The following is a 21476-nucleotide window of genomic DNA, read 5'->3' as shown; positions in this document are numbered from 1 at the left end:
AAAATTAGATCGCTAGATGATCGCTTTGCTCAGATAACCCTGGGGTGGGGGGATTTCGAAATTTAAATTGTTCACTTTTTGCGAACACTTTAAAGGAAAAAACGCGATTTTATGCGGAAAATTTTTCTCCAGCGTTACCTCGTATATTGTGTAAAAAAATAGTGTGCTAAATTTCAAAACAATCGGTGCAGTAGTTATGCACTTATACCTACTTTGCAAAGTATGAGTTGTGGGGAAAACGCTTTAAAGTTTAGAAATCTGAATCTAAACATTTTAAGCAAATTTTATAATTATATACTTTTTTTTAGCATCTTACGTTGAATTTTGACAAGCATCCATTTCACCATCTGTAAAAGTCTTTAAAAAAACCCTCCATTGCTCATCTAAATATAGTATGTTTCATCATATAAGCAGATTTTATTAGTATTTCAACCGAACACTCAATTGCTTTTGCGGTGGAAACCTAATTCAACTCGTTTTGTATGTAAACTCCGTCGACCATGCACATATACAATCTGCTTTCGAATGTTCACCACGATACCGTTCATCGTGGTGTATAGATAGCAGTGGTGCTGTCGCACTTACAATATAAGTGCCGCATATGAGAATTTCATTTTAATAGTCCCATATTGTCTAGTGGTTAGGATATCCGGCTCTCACCCGGAAGGCCCGGGTTCGATTCCCGGTATGGGAAGATTGCTTTTTATTTTTTTTTAAATTATTATTTAGACAATTATAATAATAAATAGTTAACAGTTCACTAAAACATACATTTTACATTTAATCAATTTTACGGTTAATCTACTTACTCACTTGCTTAAGCCTGTGAGCTGTTTGAATTTACTTATTTGTTTTGTATATTCAAACTGTGTTCTCGGGTTGATATTTTCAACAATTTAGTAAGATTTATTCATTTAGAGTTTAGTGACTCATTTCGGGACTTATTTTTGGTTCAGGCTTAAATAATTCAAAGCGGGTGTGGTCTAAAATTAATTTAATCAGAGAAATTATAATAAATTTATTGGATTTGAGGAATTGACGTTTGTCATAATATCTATGAACTATAGAAGGAAACTAGAAACAGTAAAAAACGTTAATTTTTCATGCAAAGTAAATACAAATGAAACCGAATGCGTGGGCATATTCGTGTATGTGTGGCTAACTAATACTCCATGCATCGCTGGGGGCTCGAATAGGTAATCTAATTCAATTTCCACAATTTTGCGCAGGAAAAAGTTTTTAATGTTCTTTTTATTGCTCTTTTACGCGCTTACCGCTTAAGCTAACACAATCACAAAATATTCGACGTAATACTGAAAAATTTGTTAACAACAACAGAAGCATGACTTATGTTAAATAATTCAAGTTAATAATATTTTCCAGTTTGTCGGCCCGAATGAATTAAATTAAAAGAAAATGCAAACAATACCACGGGGCAATAACTCGCTAAACAAGAACTTGCCATAAAAGCGGCGATAAGACAATTAAAGAGCACGAAAAGCAAACACCGGGCAATAAGGAAGCGTGTGCTGAGCTAGGTGCGCTTTGAACTTTAGTCTGGAAGGCAGTGGAGCTTCTGTAGCTTCATACCCCCACCAACACAAAATGCACCCCCATATATGCCTGAAATGCGTAATTGCATTCACTTGTTTGTTGGACGCCTTTTTGCCGTCGGCTGTTCGCTCCTCAGGGACACATTCAAACCAAAATGAAGTTGTAAGTAGACAGACCCCATTCATGTGGGCTCAGATCGACAGAAGGAAGGGGGCAAATGTTTCTTTCTCAATGCGAACCCGGAAAAGGTCAGATACATACTAAGCTAACCGCAAGCGGTAGCAGTTTTATTGTGAAAATGAACTAAGAAATGCGAAAGCAGCTCCAAATTGCGTGCAAGAAAACTGAATGTGTCTTATGTGCAACAAAGAAAGACGTAAAAATAAAGGAATTAAGAGGAAAAAGTCTACAGGGCAATGAATATGCAGGTGAGTGCTCTACAGGTTGTTGAATGTAGCACCAACTCCCAAAGGTGTGCGTCGCCTGTGCAGCTATGCGTTGTGCCTGTCTACTCTCTTGATGTGGGGTTGCTGGCCGTTTAATTCCAACATATCGTCTGTTGCCTTAAATGCTCACCCAATTTTTCGCTGCGTCCCCCGATTGTGTATCTACTGAGTTTCCGAAAGTTCCGAGGCATGCTGTTTTCTTTTCTAAGTCTACTAACAACAAGTTGTCTTACTTGTACCTTTCAACTTCAATGGTCTACTCATGCGTTTGTAAGTTATTTGGCCTGAAGTAAGCTTTGTTTGTTTTCCTGTTTGAGTTTATGTTTTTCATGTGTGTTGTTGGTCCAAATTATGTTTTTGCTATCATGGAGGAAAGCCACATTTTTCTACTCGTTTCTATTTTCTCAAATGTTTGGCGTTAGCCTAGAGACATCATGCAGTACATGGGTATAGGTACCGTATAATTGGCAAGCAAACTTTAAAACTATTTTTTACTCTCCATATTTAAACATACTTGTTTATGTTTTACGTGGACCTTTACTAAGCCTTTGGCTAAACAAGAAGGGGCACGAAAGTTGCTATATGAGCTAACAACTAGCATAATTGAACTTTGCGATTTTCAGAGGTGAATTAATTCTCTAGTAATAAAAAAAGATTATAGATATGTATATAGAGAATAACAAGTTTTTATTCGCTTAGCAGACGATGAATCTTAATTCTCATTACAACCACAAAACACCCACTTTTATCAAGTACCTTCATTGCCGTTCAACTCTTAAGCAATTGATGAGCCCTTCGCACTCACTTTTACTATCACTTTAATTTTGACACTGTATCTTCCATTTGTTACGCATTACCCTTCCTAAAGTTTTCTCCCTTTTCTAAAAATTAAGTAGTAAATACGCTTTTCATGTTTTAGCGCCGTTACAAGCAAAACACCTCACTCCTCAAGTTCATAATAGTAAGTAAACGCAATTTCCTTCTTACAATTTTTGTGCTACTCCTGACATTAGTGTCGCAGTTTGTCAGCCGATCTCACATTTAGGGTATATTCCCAGGTGATTTAACGTTGTCTGTGCAGACCGAAACTCACTGTTGTTTTAGCCTACAACATTCACCATTTAGTTTAAAGTTCATAAGAATTGTCAAAGAAGAAAATTAAGAATTTAATTTCGTTCAAAAATATTAATATAAAATGTAAAAATATTTAGTTATCTTAGGTATATTGTATCACGATATGGTTTTAAAGAATGCGTTTTCCTTTTTGTGACTCTGCAATCTGATTAAATTTCATATTGGGATCGGTTTTGAATGCTTTAGAGACTCGTAATGGCATTAAATGAAGAATCCTAGTCCGACAAAAAAGGTAATGCCACAATAATCATACTCTCCTTTAGAAAGCATCTTATTAACCCTAAAAATTTAAGCCAATTTTAAAACTAGTGCTATTTTATGTATCCAACAGAAGATGTGATAAAACATATAGTACAATGTAAGCCGAAATAAATCCTATAATATACAATTTGAATAAAATAGGACGTAATATATAATAAACAAACACTTTAAGTGCGTAAAAGATACAGGAGCTGGTACCACAGTGACGCCCAGAGCGGAAAAATGCGTAAATTGCATACAAACCTATACGCTGTAAATAAGTTTAAACATTTCCAAGCAATTATTGACCAACTAAACGAGCGCTGCCTACGTACTTCAAACAATCCTTTGGTTCATATCCTGGCAAATAAAACAATAAACCATACAAATGTATGTTCATACATTTTTAATATCTCAAACTTTCTTTGCTTGTCGTCCATCAACAACAGCAATTGTAGCTTCAGCGTTTGCACTACTGGTCAATGAGGACCCTTAGCTGCTAGTCAGTGGCACAATACGACACAACACTTTAACACAAGCACAGTGCTCCACCCACATTTCACTAACCCCATTGCATTGATTGTCATCTCAAATTGTCAGCATAACATCAATGACCTCTTTTATATGCTTGTCATGTCATTCTATGTACACGCTCGTTTGGTGCGCGCTTGCTTAGTAGTTGTACTTTTTATTAGTAAAGCACTGAATCCCACTCCCTCCGTACTGGGACTAGTGGACGATTAAGGCTGCATTTAAAGGATAGATACAATATTTTATATAAATATGTATATCTACATGAGCGTGTGTGTAGGTTTATAGTTGTTAGCCGTATATGCACTTTGGTACTTTCCTGACTTGTAAAGATATGTAAACAACATATGGACTCGGTCAGTCAGTCGAGTGTTGACACTTGTTTTAGTTCAGAAGAAAGTTATTCTACATAGCCAGATGCTGGACTGGAATTTCAAGAGACTCTGGTATAGTAACAGAAACATTAATATACAATATAGCATTCATTTGTTATAAAGACTTTTAATATGTCAGTTTTGTATTTATATTACATATACATTGTTTTCAAACTGACACAAATTTGTGATTAACATACATACATTAGAAACTTTATGACTCTAAACCACTCCACCGTATATTAAGTATATGGTAACATTCCAATAAAAAACTTATTTTTAACCTTTTCTATTCTTTGCTCTTAAAGAACACTTAGTTGTCAACCAAGTGTTTGAATGCGTGTTTTACCAATGATGTTAACATATCCCATATGGTCTAGTGGCTAGGATATCTGGCTTTCACCCAGAAGGCCCGGGTTCGATTCCCGGTATGGGAAATACTTTTTTAATATATTTCATATTTTCAGTTTTAAGATATTCAATAGCTAAGTAAGCTAAGAATTATAAAATTATAAGAAATTATATCAAACAGCAACAATAAAGCGTTAAAGCATGCAAACAAAAATTTAAACAAATACAATATAGCAACAAAAAAAAAAGCCTATTTGTGGAATTGCTTGTTGAAGAAAACATGTGAGGCTGGGGAGGAAATAGTATTGCATAGCTGTTGCCATGTGCGCAGACTAACGCTAATGTTGAGCGCTACTAACAAAAATTGCTTCAATTTTGACTTAGCTACCTGAGCTTAGGTAATATTGTAAGGCAGTCATCTTATCTACTGGTTCTTGAATATTTTGTTGTGTTGTTGTGTATAATTTTGTTGTTTTTTCATTTAATCATATATTTTTTTCGTTGTCGCTTATTTACTTAAATTCTCAGACAGTTTATTCGGGTGTTCGTATATATCCCTGTGGTATCGCAGTTGAAAATTTGTCATTTAGTAGAGGTGAACTGACGTTCTACCCTATTAAAAGGTCATATGATGTTTTAGGATGATGATTCAATCTTGATTAGAATCACTCCCACGGTTCCGACGGGGTTGCTCCTGCCTGGGACTAGTGGCTGGACTGATGGCCTCAAATGACCAAAACACCACTTAATTAATAAATTCAATAGTGTTAACTACGTTGAACAGTATTTTATGTATATTCTATGCATGGATTTTAGTGCTAGATTAGAGAGCATTCGACGATTGGCAAATGTTACAGAGTATTTGGTCGCATTTATGAGAAAATTGAAGATTGCTTCAGGTATGTTTAGAGATTTTATTTTTTTGCGTAGAATATTAGGCAAGTTATTTTAGAAAGAGTGTTATGTTGTTGAGGTAATCGTTAGTTACAAATATCATATGAGATTTTTAGAGGTTGCCACTCCCGAAGCAATTTATTTTTATTTTTTGCTTAGGGTGAGTCTCTAGCCAATTTAGATAGCGGAAGATGGTTGTTATGCGAATGTGTGTAGTCGTCAATCTTAAATGTACTTTTCAATTTTTTCCGTCATTTTTATTTCTGGACCCAGAGAAGTGCTTCTTTCTGATATTGGCAGGTGAGAACGGGCGGTAGAAACCATAAATTATGTTGCAAAACCCTATAAATTTCATGAGAATACCAAATTTATAAATGGCTTCACTGAGTTGCATCTATTCTCCTTCCCTCCTACTCCTAAAAATTCCACAATGAAAACCTCATGTATTAGTTAGTCCTATTACGGAGAATAAAAGTTTTATACAAACTATTTGTAGTCAGAAAAAAATGTCAAAATAAATAAGCACACGAAAATACACAAAGTGTTCGCGTCTAGCTAAACTTGACAACACATTTGGCATTCAAAGGATTAAAACGAGAATATGAGAGTACAAATGTCCGCAAGCGTTTTCATTATCACGTTAGCACAAGCGCGCGGATGGAGCAAAAGCCAAAAAACTTACGACAACAAGGAAATTACGAAAAACAACCCACAAATACTATATAAAAACTATGCGGATATGCAAAAACGTGCGGCAACGTAGAAGCTGCAAAAGTCCTGAGCCAACCATGGTCAACACCAGGATATGCTATAAGCACGAGCATATTTTTCGGAGCATGTGGGAAATTTAAATGCAAACAAAGATTTCTGCATATGTGTGAGTTTCGGTGTCCTGTAAAGCTATTAAAAAAACATAGCGAAATATATGAAACCGGTGTGTGTGTGTGTGTGTAAGTTTGTCGTGTCCGGTAAATGAGCTTTACGTGAAAGTTAGCTAACTGGCTTTGTTTAGTATTTTGGTATGTTGCTGGTGTTTGTTTTTGCCATTGTATTTTTTTTTTATTTGCTGTAAGAAAAAACGTCGCATTTACACAAATTGTCTAATCCTTGCAAAACGGTACAGTGCGCGAGAATCTGCAGCTTCTTTTATGTATTTGTGACTTCTTTCAACATTTGCAATAATAACATTCAAAATGTAAGAGAAATAATAAACAACATGAAATAATTAAGATTTGTAATTAAAATTTTATTTTCGAGAAAATGTTTTATTTTTACAAAAAATTTTCTAAATAAAAGTTTTGTGTAAAAATTTCTAAAATATATTATATATCTATAAATATATCAGTTCGAAAAAGTGATTTTGTATTTAACCGAAAATTTTGAAAGTCTGATTCTCGTCGGTATCTCAAATTGTAATTTAAAATTATTTTTTACGGAATCAGCAATTTTCTCTGTTTTTGTTTTTATTACACAACTAAATTTCCAGCGAGGAAGGACGCAAACCAAGTGGATATGCGAAAGAGGAGAAGACTACTTATTTTGATTTTTTGGTAAACACATACTTACCTACATATGCACATATATTTATATATCAAATGTGTTGTTGCTTTTGTGACGCTAGTACCCAAAGTTGGCCATTATAAATGACCTAGGCGTGTCTCGTTACTCACACTTTCGCGAAGCGCCGCTGCGAATGTGTTTACAACTGCGAGTACAACATGCGCAACAAAAGCATGCAACAATACATACATGCTCACATGCAAAAAATAAAATGCCGAAGCATGTAAAAATGTCCACTCACTAGCCTTGGTTCAACTTTAATGTCGGACATTAACATGTGTGCGTGTGTGTGTATAAAATGCATTTGTATGCAAACATATGTAGGTATGTGTATACTTATTTATTGTATATGCATGCATGCACATTTTCATTTAAAATACACTACAGTCGAATTAAATTTTGTGCATCGCAACCAGCTGGCAGTCGCTATATGCTATCTATACAAAAGAGGAAAAGTTTGGGTGGCAAATCAAAGAGGAAGACTCTTAAAAAATGCTACATGGCTTTGTTGTGTCCCAGCTGTTATCCTTGCATACATATACATGATTTTATTTGTACACATACTTTTATGTATGTATGTGTGTACGCTTGCATTTTTCTATGTGCGTCTATATATTCGCTTGTGGCCAGTTAGTTTGGTGTTGAAGTTGCAAGTGTTGTGCAGTATTTTGACTAGCTTTCTGGCTGACTGCCTGGAATGAAAATGTCACCAACAGACAATTTAATTAAAATTTCTTCGTTAAATGTTTTTGTTGTTCTTTTGCTCTTTATGTTTTCTTTGGTGAAGACTTTGGATGTTGTGCAGGCTGCATGTGTGTGTAGTATTGTGAAGTTTTCTAGTGAAAGTAACGTTTTTAATTTACAATTTTAAAATTGGTGTCATTAATGATTCAATCAAATTTAGAAAAGTATTTTCGAAAATTATAATTAACTTTATTTTTGAAATTTACTGTTAATTATTAATTTTTGTTGATAACTACTTTTGTTGGGTTTTTTATATATAAAGAATATCGTGATTATTGTAAATTTTCAATAAAATATGCAACTAAATTTTTTAGTCTCAAATTTTTTTTTTTGTTTTTTCAATAATTAAATTTGTGTATTTATATATTTTTATTGCAATTTATAAGCGGCATTTCAAAAATTAGTTAGTACGTATTTTAAAATCTAATTCAAAACTTAATTATGCTTATGTACATATATACTACATACATAACCTTTCTACTTCTTCTGAAGGTCAGCCCACTAACCAATGTACCATATGTGCAAGCATTTTATTGTATTTCCAGTCAGCAATGTCAGACATGTTGGCTATGACACTTGCTTAAAATCATAAAAATAAAAAAAGTTACACAAAAAATTGTACAAAATAATAAAAACATACAAAAAAATAAAAGTTTGTGAGAAATAAACTGAAAAAAATTACACTAATAAAAACACAAAAACTGTTATTTATGATAAATGAGCGAAAAACATTTGTACTGTCTGTCGCCAGCGCGTTAGCATAGGCTGCTGCATTGTTTTGACAGCCCAGCCCAGTTTTAAATGTCGCAAAAAAGTTAAAAAATTTTGTAGAAAACAAAATAAATTAAAATAAAATGAAATAAAAGTTTGCTGCTATTATTTGGCTTTGCAGTAATTGTCGGTGCTTGTGCGCTCGTCTGCAACAGAAAAGCCTAGACACATTGTAAGCATATAATATGCCATAGATATGCGTTAATAAATGGCTTATGTAACACATGCATGCTAACTACATATATATTTATATATTATTATTAAAAATGCAAAGATCGAGATTTTCATACTTGCAGTTTGCATGTATTCCCCAAGTTGACTCGTCAAAATATTTAATGATGTAGCTTCAACAACAATCGCCACATAAAAATACATATGTGCATTTTTATATATATACATATATCCATGCCTTAACATACATATATAAGTATATTTTAACTTCATGCGCACATACATATACATATATTTGTGTAAACATAAGCTTTCGGAATAAATAGTGCTTTAATTAAAAAGTTTAAGTTTAATTTATTAGAAATGCAAGCATGTATTCACGACTGCTTTCCTCTACACTTTACACCGACATCTCGACAAGCGCATTTATTTAAAATTCTAATTAAAATAATTATTTATTAATTGTTGTTGTAACACAGGCAATGAGTGTAAATGTATTTAATTTAATTAATATAAATGTGTCTGCGGCTTAGAAGCACAATACATACATAGGTACGCCAACAAATATGGTTATTTATGTAAGTACCTATACATACTTATATGGAAGTACATATACATATACATATTTATATAGAAGTGCAGTTACATTTGTAATTTTATCGAAAAATTGCTAATAACCGCGTAGTAATTGTGCTGTGAATATTTAAAGTTTATATGCTGGCTACATGATTCATGAGTCATAAAAATAGTATAGGGTGTGATGGCAGTAGAAAGCATAACATTAATTAAAAACAAAAAAAAAAAACACATTAATTTCGGCCACGCTGAAGCTATAATATCCTTCATAGGTGCATTTCCTATAGCACAAAAGTGTATAAAAAGTTCTTTAACTTGATTTTGTTCGATACGTTTGAGTGGACGCTATTTGCGAGTATATGCAATAGTAAATCTGAAAAATTTGTTCGAAGATTTCTAGCGCTTTTTGGAACAGTAATCTAAGTAAAATTTTGTAAAGATATATCGCAAATTAAAAACAATTTCCGTATAGGGACTTGATTTATATCGTTCCGTTTGTATGGCAGCTATATGCTATAGGTATGCTATAGATAGCAGCGATTTTGACAAATAAGCAGCTTCCTGAGGTGAAAAGAACATGTGCAAATTGTTTATTGATAATTTGAAAACTCGATACTTACATGGCCTTTCAAAACTCATATCTACTTAACTAAGCCACTACTTTTTTTCTCGCACTGAATGAAGGAAAAGGAACAACCTAAGTATGAACTCTGGGCTGTTAATATCAGTATATCATTTGGTTTTATAATTACAACAATGCCCTTAAGTTAATATTAGTGTCCTTGCCTTAAATTACTTTCGAACCAGAATATTGAAAATGCTTGTATTTTAAGCTAACCTTGAATATTATTGATTTTTAGAATGAGCTGGAAAAGTTGTGTGAGACTTTTGAAGATTTGAAAGTACAATAAGCATCAGCTTTTGATTGGCGTTATAGCTCAAGACTAAAAAGCTGCGTTGTTTGCCTTTCATTAGTAAATAACATCGGTTAATCGATGCAAAGCAGCTGGCTTACAGTTATTAGATAGTACACATTCTTTGAATACCTTTCGTAATCTTAAATTTTATAACATCGTCAATATTTTTACGAAACCGATCCGAATGTCCGAAGCTGTAGACAACAACCTGAAGCTTAAAATCCGTGTACAAAGATGCTTAAGTGGTGATTCTGCATGTGGATTTCAGCAAAAATATTTACCATAGTAATAAACTGGCGATATAAGTTTCAGAATGCAAAAATTGCAAAACCTTCAGCTCTGTAAGCGCCGTAAAAGAAACGAAAAATAAATAAAATGCCAAATCTGGCAAATTCATTCAACTGAAATAATTGGCAAAGAGATAAGCGGTGAGTGCAATGAGTGCACTTCATTGACGGCAGCAGCAGCAGCAGCAGTTCTGCGATGGCTGCGACGGCGTGCGGCAAGCGACGCACAAACAATGTGTTCACAATGAAATGCCCAAAAAGGGCCAATTCACTCAAATGCAGGCAAAGGCAGACAGACAAACAAAGTCACACAAACACATATACACTGAAAGTGAACAGACAAAGCCACGCTCAGGAAACGCTTTAGCTGCCAGGCAAATTATGTGGATGGACAGACAGGACGGCTTTGTAGGCATACAGGCGCAACGCGCACAGGCAACACAGACAATCGAGCACAAATGGGCAAACATTCGGACGCAATGGAGCAGTCGGCAGCAATTTTCATTGCCAACTGAGAGCGCCACCAAATGAATGAGTGAAAGAAAGAAAGAACCAAAGAAACAAACAAATAATGCGCCACAAAAGTGTTTGCAACCAAATGTTGCTGCAGTCAAAAATCGCTGCAAATAAAAAGGCCGCTGGCAAACAAGTTGCGAAAATGAATTGTCCGTATGTATTGTGATAAAAGCAAAAAACAGCAATGCGACGAATTAAGCAAAAACTTTCATGCAGAATTGAAGCTGTGGAATAAATTGATTGGGTGTCGTTTTCCGGCATTTATGCAACGCTTCTTCTTATTTTCATTGGGTGCAAATATTAAAGAATTCAGCGGGGTTTGGGGCTTACTGTAGTTGTACTCGAAACGGATGGTCTCAGCTGAGCAAAGTCTGTTGTTGCACGAAAGATATTTGGTTTGAAATGCATCGAAAGACTGTTTAGGACAATTTCAATAGCAAGCTTGTTTGTTTGCAGCTACATTTGTTTATAAGAGTTCAATAGACTTTGAGGTGCTGGCTGAAAATAATTTAACGAACAATAAATTTATTTTGAAAAATTGTAGTGGTGCGCGAATACGGTAATGGCTGGTTGAAAAGAAATTTAGTTTTTGATGAAAATGTTGTATTTAAGTAAAGATAATTTTAAAACTATATATATTTGACTACCTATATGGTAAATTATTATTATTTTCCAGCCTAAGTTCAAAATTTTGATTTTGTAAACTAAAAATATCAAAATATATTTAGTAAAACAAAGATATTAAAATAAATAAATTAAACTTTTACTTTTAATATTTACTAAAATTGGGTTCTTAGCTTTTGGTCATCACGTTTCATATCAATGCGCCAAAATGTAGGCATCAAATATCTCATTTTTCAGCGTCATTTCAAAAAGGCACAATTTACTTTTCAATGTAATATTCTTAATTAGTTTCTTACATCAAAAAAATGAAAAATTTTCTTTATCTTTACTTTTACAAAATGTAAAATACTTCAAGCCTTACAATAACCTCAAGTATACCCATTGTAGTATCGACTTTTATTTTTTATAAGTGGCAGCAAGTTGAAGCATGGAAATAAGCGTAAATGATAATATGATATAACATAGAAATTAGCAATATGCGCTATTTGTATACAATTTCATTGATTGTGCTAATATTAGCAAATAAGTAGGCTACAAACTCTACAAAAAAATTCAAAGCGAGCACAAAAATTGTTTAGTATATAATTTTTAAAGCATATCTTTAGGCTGGTAGAGAAAAAATATTATGTTTGTGAACTAAAACTAACTCGTAAGCATTACAAATTTTGCCTTTCATCAAAATTATTATTTCATTTAGTTTATGTTCTTAATGAATTCCTCACTTTGGTAAAATATACATTCTTAATTTTAAGCATATCAATGATTTACTACCAGCTATGTATTTTCGCACTTTAATATCACATTAAAACATAACTAAAATGTATGAACTTACATAACATGACGTGCGCGGTTTATTGCCACCTTAACTATGCGCTTTCATATTTCCCTACAAATCGCTTAACTCCTCGTTAAAATGTCCGTTTATGGTCAGCTTTTACAGTTGCAGCTGAAATGAAAGAAAAGTAATGGTTTGGCATAACTTAATGTTCAACGAAATGAACGAAAATGTAAGCTTTAATGTTTGCATAAAATATATTCAACTTTTTACTACAACATTTACATACAATTTTATGCCAAATAATAGAGTTGAACTATAGTAGTGGTTATAAACCTAAATATAATATATTCATGCATAAAACTCATAATCTGCTTGTAGTGGCCACGCAGCGTAACCTTTGTTTTTATTGCGACCTCTTTATTTAGTGCCACAAATTTAGTATTAGTCAACTTTATCATAAAGTAGTTTCTGCGATTTGTTGGCCAACAAGTGCCAAAGTGTCAGCAGCGCATATCACTCAACCCTTTCGCACACTCACACACATATGTATATGTGTAGCTTAAGTATTTCATGTAAATGTTTTTGCTATAAAAATCTCACTATCGACCCTCGTATCAACATTGTAGAGCATTTAATTTTTATTTTTATTATTTCGTTGCTTTTACTCACTGCGGCAACAGGCGCGTGTACTCGTTAAGCGCTTTATGCTTCAAAGGAAGGAAGTTGAGAAAGTTTCTTAGTAAAGCGGAAGGTTAGACTTGTGTCGTAAATTTTTAGTATTAAGATTATTATGCTATAATAGTTGGGAAAGAGAATATTGCTTTGAAAATGCTTAGTGTCTATATGTAACTGTTTGTTTGAAGTTTGTATACATTTCCGTGGGGTAAATTAAATATAGAAACACGCGACTATATGTAACGTCTATAAAATTTTTAATTTCTGCGATTTACCCCATTCAGAGAGTAGACAATAGAGTGAGGGGACCACAGTCCCGGTGGTATCACAATGGGACTCCTAAAGGCTTAGGTGGGTCGAAAGACAGCCACTTTATCTACCTACCTACCCCACTTATAACATTTAGGCTAGGTGATTTCGTATAAAAACTTCTTGTATGTTCATATCTCCATGCATGAGTGTTAACAGACTAAACGACATTTTAAGTCAGCCACATATAATTTTCAGCTTAAATTAATATTTCTAGGAAATAATATTTTAAATTGTCATTCGTCTTTGATATATTTTTGAATTTATCTTATTATTGATACAGCCTAACTTTTCAGTGTTATTTTAGCCTAATTGTAGGCAGTATTGATTAACAAAAAATTTAGCTAGTGCACTTTTAGGCGCTTTATAAATATAAACTGGAGTAAAATATAGAAAATCCTTAATTTACTGTAGTAATCATGGCACAATATGACCATTAAGTTAAATTGAGGAACAGTGGATATACAATTTTAATCTAAAAAATATTTTCAAATATCTAGAACTCGGATTTCGTATTGCGCTAGGTAGGCTTACGAGAATTTTATGACTTTTTATAAATACTAGCTATGTTAAATTTAATATTTGCATTCATTTCATTTATTGAAAATTTTATTAGTTGCATTATATTTGCATAAAATTGCGGAAGTAACTCGTAGCTTGATGCTTTCGACTACATTTACCACACCAGCAAATATGCATAGTCGAATTTGTGCACGCATGTCTGTAATAGGCAACGCATATGAAACATAATCTAATATTTAATAACGCACAAGATTAAAGGATGAGCATTAGCTGCGCTGCCACGCTTTAAAAGGGCAAAATACGCCAACGAGTGCCAATAAAAGTAGTCAAGAGCTGAACATACCAGTGAAATACCACACATTCACATATGTAAGTGCACTTTCACGGTCATTTACAACATCTGTGCGAGTTTTTATTTGGGTTTTCATTTTTTTTTTTTGCCACACTACAACGCATTTTACACATTTATAACAAGTAACGGCATATTTTGTAATTTGCAATATTGCAAAAATTGGTGCACGTTCTTGTTTACACATGTGTGCGCATGTATGCGCTTGTGGCAAGTGCATTTGGCGTCGGCTGAATTACAGTTTGCGCAATATATCAAAACTAACAATACACCAGTGCATACTTGAAGGCGCAACAACCCTGTTATGAGCGCTTGTTTTGTATAAGCTACGTGTGCGGCGTACGTATGTGACTGAGGGTGCTGCGTGCGATACACAGCAAGAAAAAAAACACACATCAAAGCCATGCAGCCATAACGCATTTACACGCATTACAGCAACGCAGCAGCAGCGGAAGTTTGAAGCTTGAACCCGCTGTGGGGTAGTGTGCTACAATCAACCACCCCACCACACAAGAGACTATGTGAAGATGCAACTACTATTTGCCAGACCGCACAATTGTTTGCGTCTACAAGTGGCAGATAAGAGTATTTACGACTACGCAGCCAGCCATGCTGCAAAGAGGTTTTACTGCGCCTGCGAGGGTTGCTCTCTGAGCTGGCGCTTTGCTGTCGGCTGCAAGCTGATTAACGACAAAACCGCATATTACTCTGTTGTTGTTATGTCTGCTTGGTTGTTGCGCCCTGTGCAGCACATTACAAGTCATAATTTAATTTATAAAAATAAATTGTATAAAATATTTATTCGGTTAGGTACTCATATGCTGTTGCAGGCCGAATTACATATGTACAATCATAGAAATGAGGCTAGTTATGAGCTTAATATTTTGTTTGTTAAGGGGAAGAGTGCTCTTATGTGCAATTATAATTTATTGCATTAGATGACAAGTGCAAGGCTATGCATTAGGAAGTAAATGAGCTGTGTTTAAGTGAAAGCTAAAACGGTAAGGACCTCATGGAAGCAAGTATGATGGGTGTTTTAGATGATAAATTAAATAAAAACTGAGATTTTCTGGGTAAACTAGCCTTTGTTGTCTGATAGAATAAAGTGTGCTTCTGATCTTAGCATTGGTCGCAAAATAACTATCCATCCTTCTCATTAGTTCTGATGTTCCTTATCATTGAATCTCTGAAATTGGCTCAGAGGATTTTTCTAAATAATATTTCTAGAAATACTGCTACTTACTAGGAAGACAATGAAATCTCCATTGCCGCGCTTAAAATATGAGAAGTTTTTTTGTCAAAAAATACCCCCGAACCTAACTTAAGTATCAAGAAACTATTCTTGTTTACTAAACTCAACGTGAATATAAAATTTTGTAGCTTAAAACGTTGAATTATTTTTCCTCACAAAACTCTCCACTTCAACTTTTAAACAATTTAATTTCAATAAAAGCTTGCATATTTCTGTTTATTTTATTATTATAATTCTGTCGCTTCACTCATGGAAACTGGCTGGTCCGCCAAGTAAACAAGCAGACACAAATGAGACATATACGCATTGCCATGTGGCAAATATTCCTGCCACATTTGCCATTTTCACTGTCAAGTTTGCCGGTTTCAGTGTCGGAATATACTTGAAAATCATGCAAAGGTATATTTTATGTAAACACACACGCACACACACACATGCGCATACGCTTAAGTTGTGTGTAAACGCATTTGTACCGTCATCACTGTCGCAACGGATAGATTCATCTGTTGTGGCATATTGCAGCATATAAGCGCTTGCAAGCACATTTGTGTGTGTATATGTGTCGGCAGAACATAAATATTATAAGAGGAAGCATATTTCTGTCAAAAAATTTTATGTTTGTACAAACGTCATAATATTTTAAATTGCTTGAATGCTGTAAATAAACTTGCATGTGAAGAGAATGCTGTTAAAACTGCAGAAATATTTTTTAGATTTTTAATTTCATATATTTAAATTGAAAATATGAAATACATAATTTTAAATAATTACATGTTATTGCTTCTTAGTTAAGCTGGTTTAAATTCAACAAATAAAACTAGCGTAGAAATAAAGTATCTCTGTGTTTCCACACTTACATACTTATATACGCGTATATATATTTACAACTGCATGCGTTCTTTTTCGTTGATTGCATTTTATTGATTCCCAATGGACACAGTTTTAGTTATGCACACGTCAATTTACTTTCAAGTACATGCAATTACCAGCATTATTATTTATAGCCTACTTTGTGGGGTGCATAAATATTGGATACGCTGTTAGCTTCATATAACGCATGGTTCTAGCCGAAATCTAGATTAATTTGGGGATGAAAAATGCTGAGAAGTTGCACCATATTTCAATGAATATCAAATGAATTTTCAAGATTAATTTGTTTTGGCGCGTGTCTCACGAAGCTACTGGTGCGCTTCGTGACCTATAGGAAGTGGCTGTTCTACGCTAAATATAAATTAATACAAGTATATCTATATATGTATATAGATAACATACGTTATAATTGCTCTCTTAACCGCTTTCTATACTGTCTCTACTTCATTTTCTTTATCTTTCTTCCATAACAGTTGTTTTTTTCGTTTCATTGCTATGCAAGATTTGATAAGTTGAAAAGAGCTTTTAGTCATTTTGTATAAAATAGGTTTCGTTAAATGTGGACTTCATGAAAATAATAAATATTTACGTCTAATCCAGAAACTTTTCGGATTATATAAGGATTCTTAAGAAAAAGGTCCTAATAAGAGAGTACAAGTATAAGCACTGAAAAGATTGGTTGGAAAGCCACTACCTTTGCAAGACCAACTTTTGAATGTAGTAGCTTAAGTTAGGTTAGGTAAATAGTTCGATTTCTCGTGAACCCACGAATAATCCCACTTGAGTTATAGTAAAATAAAAGTAATATATATTTTGACTACTTTTATTTATTCTTTAGAAATGCTGTATATATCCGAGCCCTTCTTTAGTTAGTGCAAAAACTTTGCAAGTGATCAAATTCTAAGCTGTTCGAATAAAAAAATGTTCAATATGCTAGTTTATTCTACATATGGATCTTTGTAAAAAATAGCTGCCTCTCACTGGAAACAATTATCCCTCGGTATCTACAGCAGTTCTGAAACACTTAGTGCAGTTATTAAGAAATTGATTCAACCGGCTGAAGTGATATCTCATCTATTTAAAAAAATTTGTTTGAATAAGTAAAATAAAAATAACTGTACATATCTGCCATACATTTCTGCTTCTCGCCTTGCCACAATCGTATGCAGCTACTTTTCGGGCATTTATCAAGCAATCGCCTGCCCGCCTGCTCATTTGCCGGTCTCTAAACGCCATTAATTCTAATTAGTGGGTGCATTTAACGCTTTATGGTTCACCATTTCTCCAACAACAAATGTAACTCCCAACGGGATGTCAGATAAAACGAACACAAGACGGTGTATTAGCAAATGAGCAAAAAAAAAACACACATAAATGTATCATCCGTTGGGTGGAAAGTGTTACTCTGCCACTTACTATCATTTGTTTGCTTTTTTACACACTCGCGTGCAAATATATTTATTCATATTGCGTACGTTTGGTAAATCCTTCGTTTATTTGTTTTGTCTATTTTTTTTTTGTTTTTGTTTTGTGGCTTATTCTTTTATTCGTGCACATCCTTGGTGTTTATAATATTGAAATACGCCCAAGGGGTTGGTGGTTTACTTGGTTAGTTGCTTAGCTGTTTGGGTGGGCGCTTGTGCAGTATACGCTCGGTGCAGCAAGATGGTATTCAGCCAGACACATAAATTTCCGTGTTGCATTCGCATGAGTTTACTCTTATTTCTCTTGGTATTTTTTTGCTTTTGCGTCAACGGCAGGTCCCAAAACTACAAAAAAAAAATGGAGAAAGGATGCTCTCTAGATATTAGTTAACGGCGTTGCGTACAGATTGGTTTAATAAACACCGGTGTCGGTGGCAGACAACGAAGAGACAGCACCACGATTACGTAGCAGTTCGCCACGCTTACAAATGGAAATAAATTAGCGCTAACCTGCGGTATTTTGTGTTATTCACTACCCCGCGCGATTGCTAATTTAATGCTGGCATTTTTTTTTACAGTTTATTTGTTTAGCTTTAATTTTTAACCCTTAACCGGGGTTTGGTTTGTGTCGCGCGGTAAAATTTTTGGTGAAACAAGGGTTAGTTTGGTGAAAAGTCGGCTTCTATTGTGTTGTTGTCAAAATATTACCGTGTTTAAATCAATACGATCATAAAACAATATTTTTTATTTTGTTGTTGTCTTTGTTTTCGCTACTTTTTTGCCCTCCACCACATGTTCACTTTATAAAATATGTACTTAACCTCAAAACAGTGTGGTTAATAAAGCAAGAGGTAGATATATGTGTGTCATTGATAGTGATGCGTATGTCAAGCGGTGATCAAGCCCGATTCCGATTTTTTCCACACTTCTTTATGCTATTTGTAGATGGCAAGTTATTTTGTAGATCTCTCTTGCAATTCTAATCAATTTTTAACAGCTTTTACTTCATATTTACATAACTTCCATCAACCTCGAAAATCGTAAAATGCTGAAGAGCTGCGAATTTGTAGGAAATTCTAAGTAATATCAAAATCTTTAAAGTTTGCACCACAATTTGTAAATCCCGGAAATTCTGTAAACCTGAAAAGTTCTGTAAATATCGAGAAATTTCTAAATCCTGAAAAAACAATATCGTCTTTATTGTAAATTTTGAAATTTTCCACTTCTTAACAGAAAACATTTATCTAGTCCCAATATTATATCCATCTCGGATTACTTCGATATATATATGCTGTTAATTTTTAAACATCGCCAGTATATGGTACAAATCTGTGATGAATCACGAAATTTCACGCGTCCCGTTTCACCACAGTACCGAAATATTTTGCACATCTCTAACTCCAGCGCGTAATTGTCGCGACCTTCCCAACTCGATTAGCTATAAATAACTTATTTGATGTCATCGTCTTTCCGTTTAAATGTTCGCAGCTGTTGTCAAACGCTTTGTTGTTGCTTTTACTTTTGTTATTATTTGCTATACTAATGTGCATTCATTATTTAATGGTGTGCACACTATGCGCATGGTTTTTGACAATCTGCTTGATTTTTTATTTGTTTCGATTTGGCGAAGTAAAGTTGCAACTTTTTAGAGACTTGTGAAATTGAAAAAATTACTTGTCTACTTGATAAGGTCGTGAAAAAATCGAGCTACATACATACATATGTCAATGAGAAAATAGTTGACTTTGTTCAGTATAGCGATCGCTAGTTTAGAAATATTTAAATTTGTGTATGTGAGTATTCTGAAATTTTTTTTGTTTTTGCTTTAATTTTGATGTTGTTGTATATTTGTATTTGAATCAAGACAAAAAAGTTGCGGTTGTGGTTATATCAGGCATTTGGCATGATTTGTTTAACGTCCTCGATAGTATAGTGGTCAGTATCCCCGCCTGTCACGCGGGAGACCGGGGTTCAATTCCCCGTCGGGGAGTCTTCAACATTTTGCTTGGACTTCATTTTTTATTAATTTATTATGAAATATTATTAATTTTCCGTTATTTAAATTAAGGTTTTTTTTGTTTAGAAAATTTACCAACGAAACAAAAACGAAACAGTCCGGCGTTAAGTGAAATATTTTGGCTTGCTTATATGAAATTGTTGTGTTTAAAAACGTTGAGAATTGCCCATTTATAATTTACGTTCAAAGTTTTTAAGTGACACGGGTTAAGACCTGAATATTACAGCACGTGCTTTCATATGTAATCTTTTTAAGGGATGGTGGTAAATTGTAGACTGAGCTAATTTGAATATTTTTTTTGGTATTTTTTTAAATAAAATAGGCTTGTCATTGCTTTGGTAATTACAAATAAAACATAATGATGATAAGAAACAGCACGACATAGATATAAAAATGTACGAGTTTAAGAAAATTTACAATAGAAATATTTACTGGAGAAGAAAAACCGAATTATTGCAATAATATGGCAAACTGAAAAAGCTTAAGTATATGTACTTACTGCTCATAATATTTCTGATAAGGACTGCTCTTCAACAAATTTGATACATGCTAACATATTGACTAAATAAATTCTGCATTGCACTATTAGTATTAAAATAAATGAATTTGAATGAGAGAATTGTGCGCTTCGAGAGAATGGAGCCATTATCATTTCAAATATAGTTCAATATAGTTCAAATTGAAGCGCTACTAGCCGAAAGTGCACTTCTACTTATTTATTATTAAATTTAAAATTCGCCTTTAAAAAATTACCTTATTGCTCCCACATTACTAGTTCTGAAATTATACAATAAAAGATCAAACACCGCCAAATACACTCCCCATAAGTACATTGCTGCGAATCACTTCATTTCGTTAATTACAAAATACAAATATGAGCATTTTCAATTTGATTTTCATTACATTTCATTGCATTTCCAACACTTGAGTGGTCAACACTTGCAAAATTGAGTGGCGAGTGAGCGAAACGAGTGGGAGACGAAATCCGCGGTAGTCAACAAAAAGTACAACGGAGAGAGAAGAGTTTGCTAGTCATCGAGCGCAGGTTGATGAACAGTAAACGAACAGTATTTGAAAAAAGGCAACAACAATAACAAATGATAATAAAAACACACACAATTGTAGAAAAAAGGTCGGCGAAATACGCGGTTTAGTCAATCGTTGGCACTCGAATTTTAAGTGAATTTTGTACAAATATTCATATTTACATGGAAGCGACAAGGGTGCTAGTGATACGGTGCTAGGGAGAGATTGTGGGCTGTGCCAGCCACACGGGCAATCAAAGTTAAAATACGCCCATGCACTCATGAAATATTGGCCAAGCGAAAAAAGGCCGAACAGCAAGCTTTCAAGTGTGTCGCGACAGAGGGGGCATGCACCCGTTAAATGATGGCTTTTGGTGTTGCAGCTTAATTCAGATTTTCAATACTGCCAAGGGCAGACAGACATGGCGTGGCGGTCAGCAGTAGACCAGACAGCAGCCAACTTTCATGTGGCGCGAGCGTAAGGGGTTAACAACGCCGACCAGCCGACGAAGGTGATTATGATGTTCAAGCTGCTGTTGCTGATAATAGCAATGATGAGCTTGCT

The 21476-nt window shown here is 34.1% G+C and overlaps 3 non-coding genes across 3 annotated transcripts; all 3 read left to right on the top strand.

The window, feature by feature from the left end:
* The first annotated feature begins 622 nt into the window (after positions 1 to 622).
* TRNAE-CUC (transfer RNA glutamic acid (anticodon CUC)) lies at positions 623 to 694 on the top strand. Its single transcript has one exon. It is a non-coding gene; the product is annotated as a tRNA-Glu (tRNA).
* A 3950-nt stretch (positions 695 to 4644) lies between these two features.
* On the top strand, positions 4645 to 4716 carry TRNAE-UUC (transfer RNA glutamic acid (anticodon UUC)). Its single transcript has one exon. It is a non-coding gene; the product is annotated as a tRNA-Glu (tRNA).
* A 15071-nt stretch (positions 4717 to 19787) lies between these two features.
* Positions 19788 to 19859, top strand: TRNAD-GUC (transfer RNA aspartic acid (anticodon GUC)). The gene has a single exon. It is a non-coding gene; the product is annotated as a tRNA-Asp (tRNA).
* The last annotated feature ends 1617 nt before the right edge of the window (positions 19860 to 21476 follow it).

The sequence above is a fragment of the Bactrocera oleae genome, chromosome 4 (genome assembly GCF_042242935.1).
Source record: "Bactrocera oleae isolate idBacOlea1 chromosome 4, idBacOlea1, whole genome shotgun sequence".
Lineage (NCBI taxonomy): Eukaryota > Metazoa > Arthropoda > Insecta > Diptera > Tephritidae > Bactrocera > Bactrocera oleae.
This window is presented reverse-complemented; position numbering and strand designations above follow the sequence as displayed.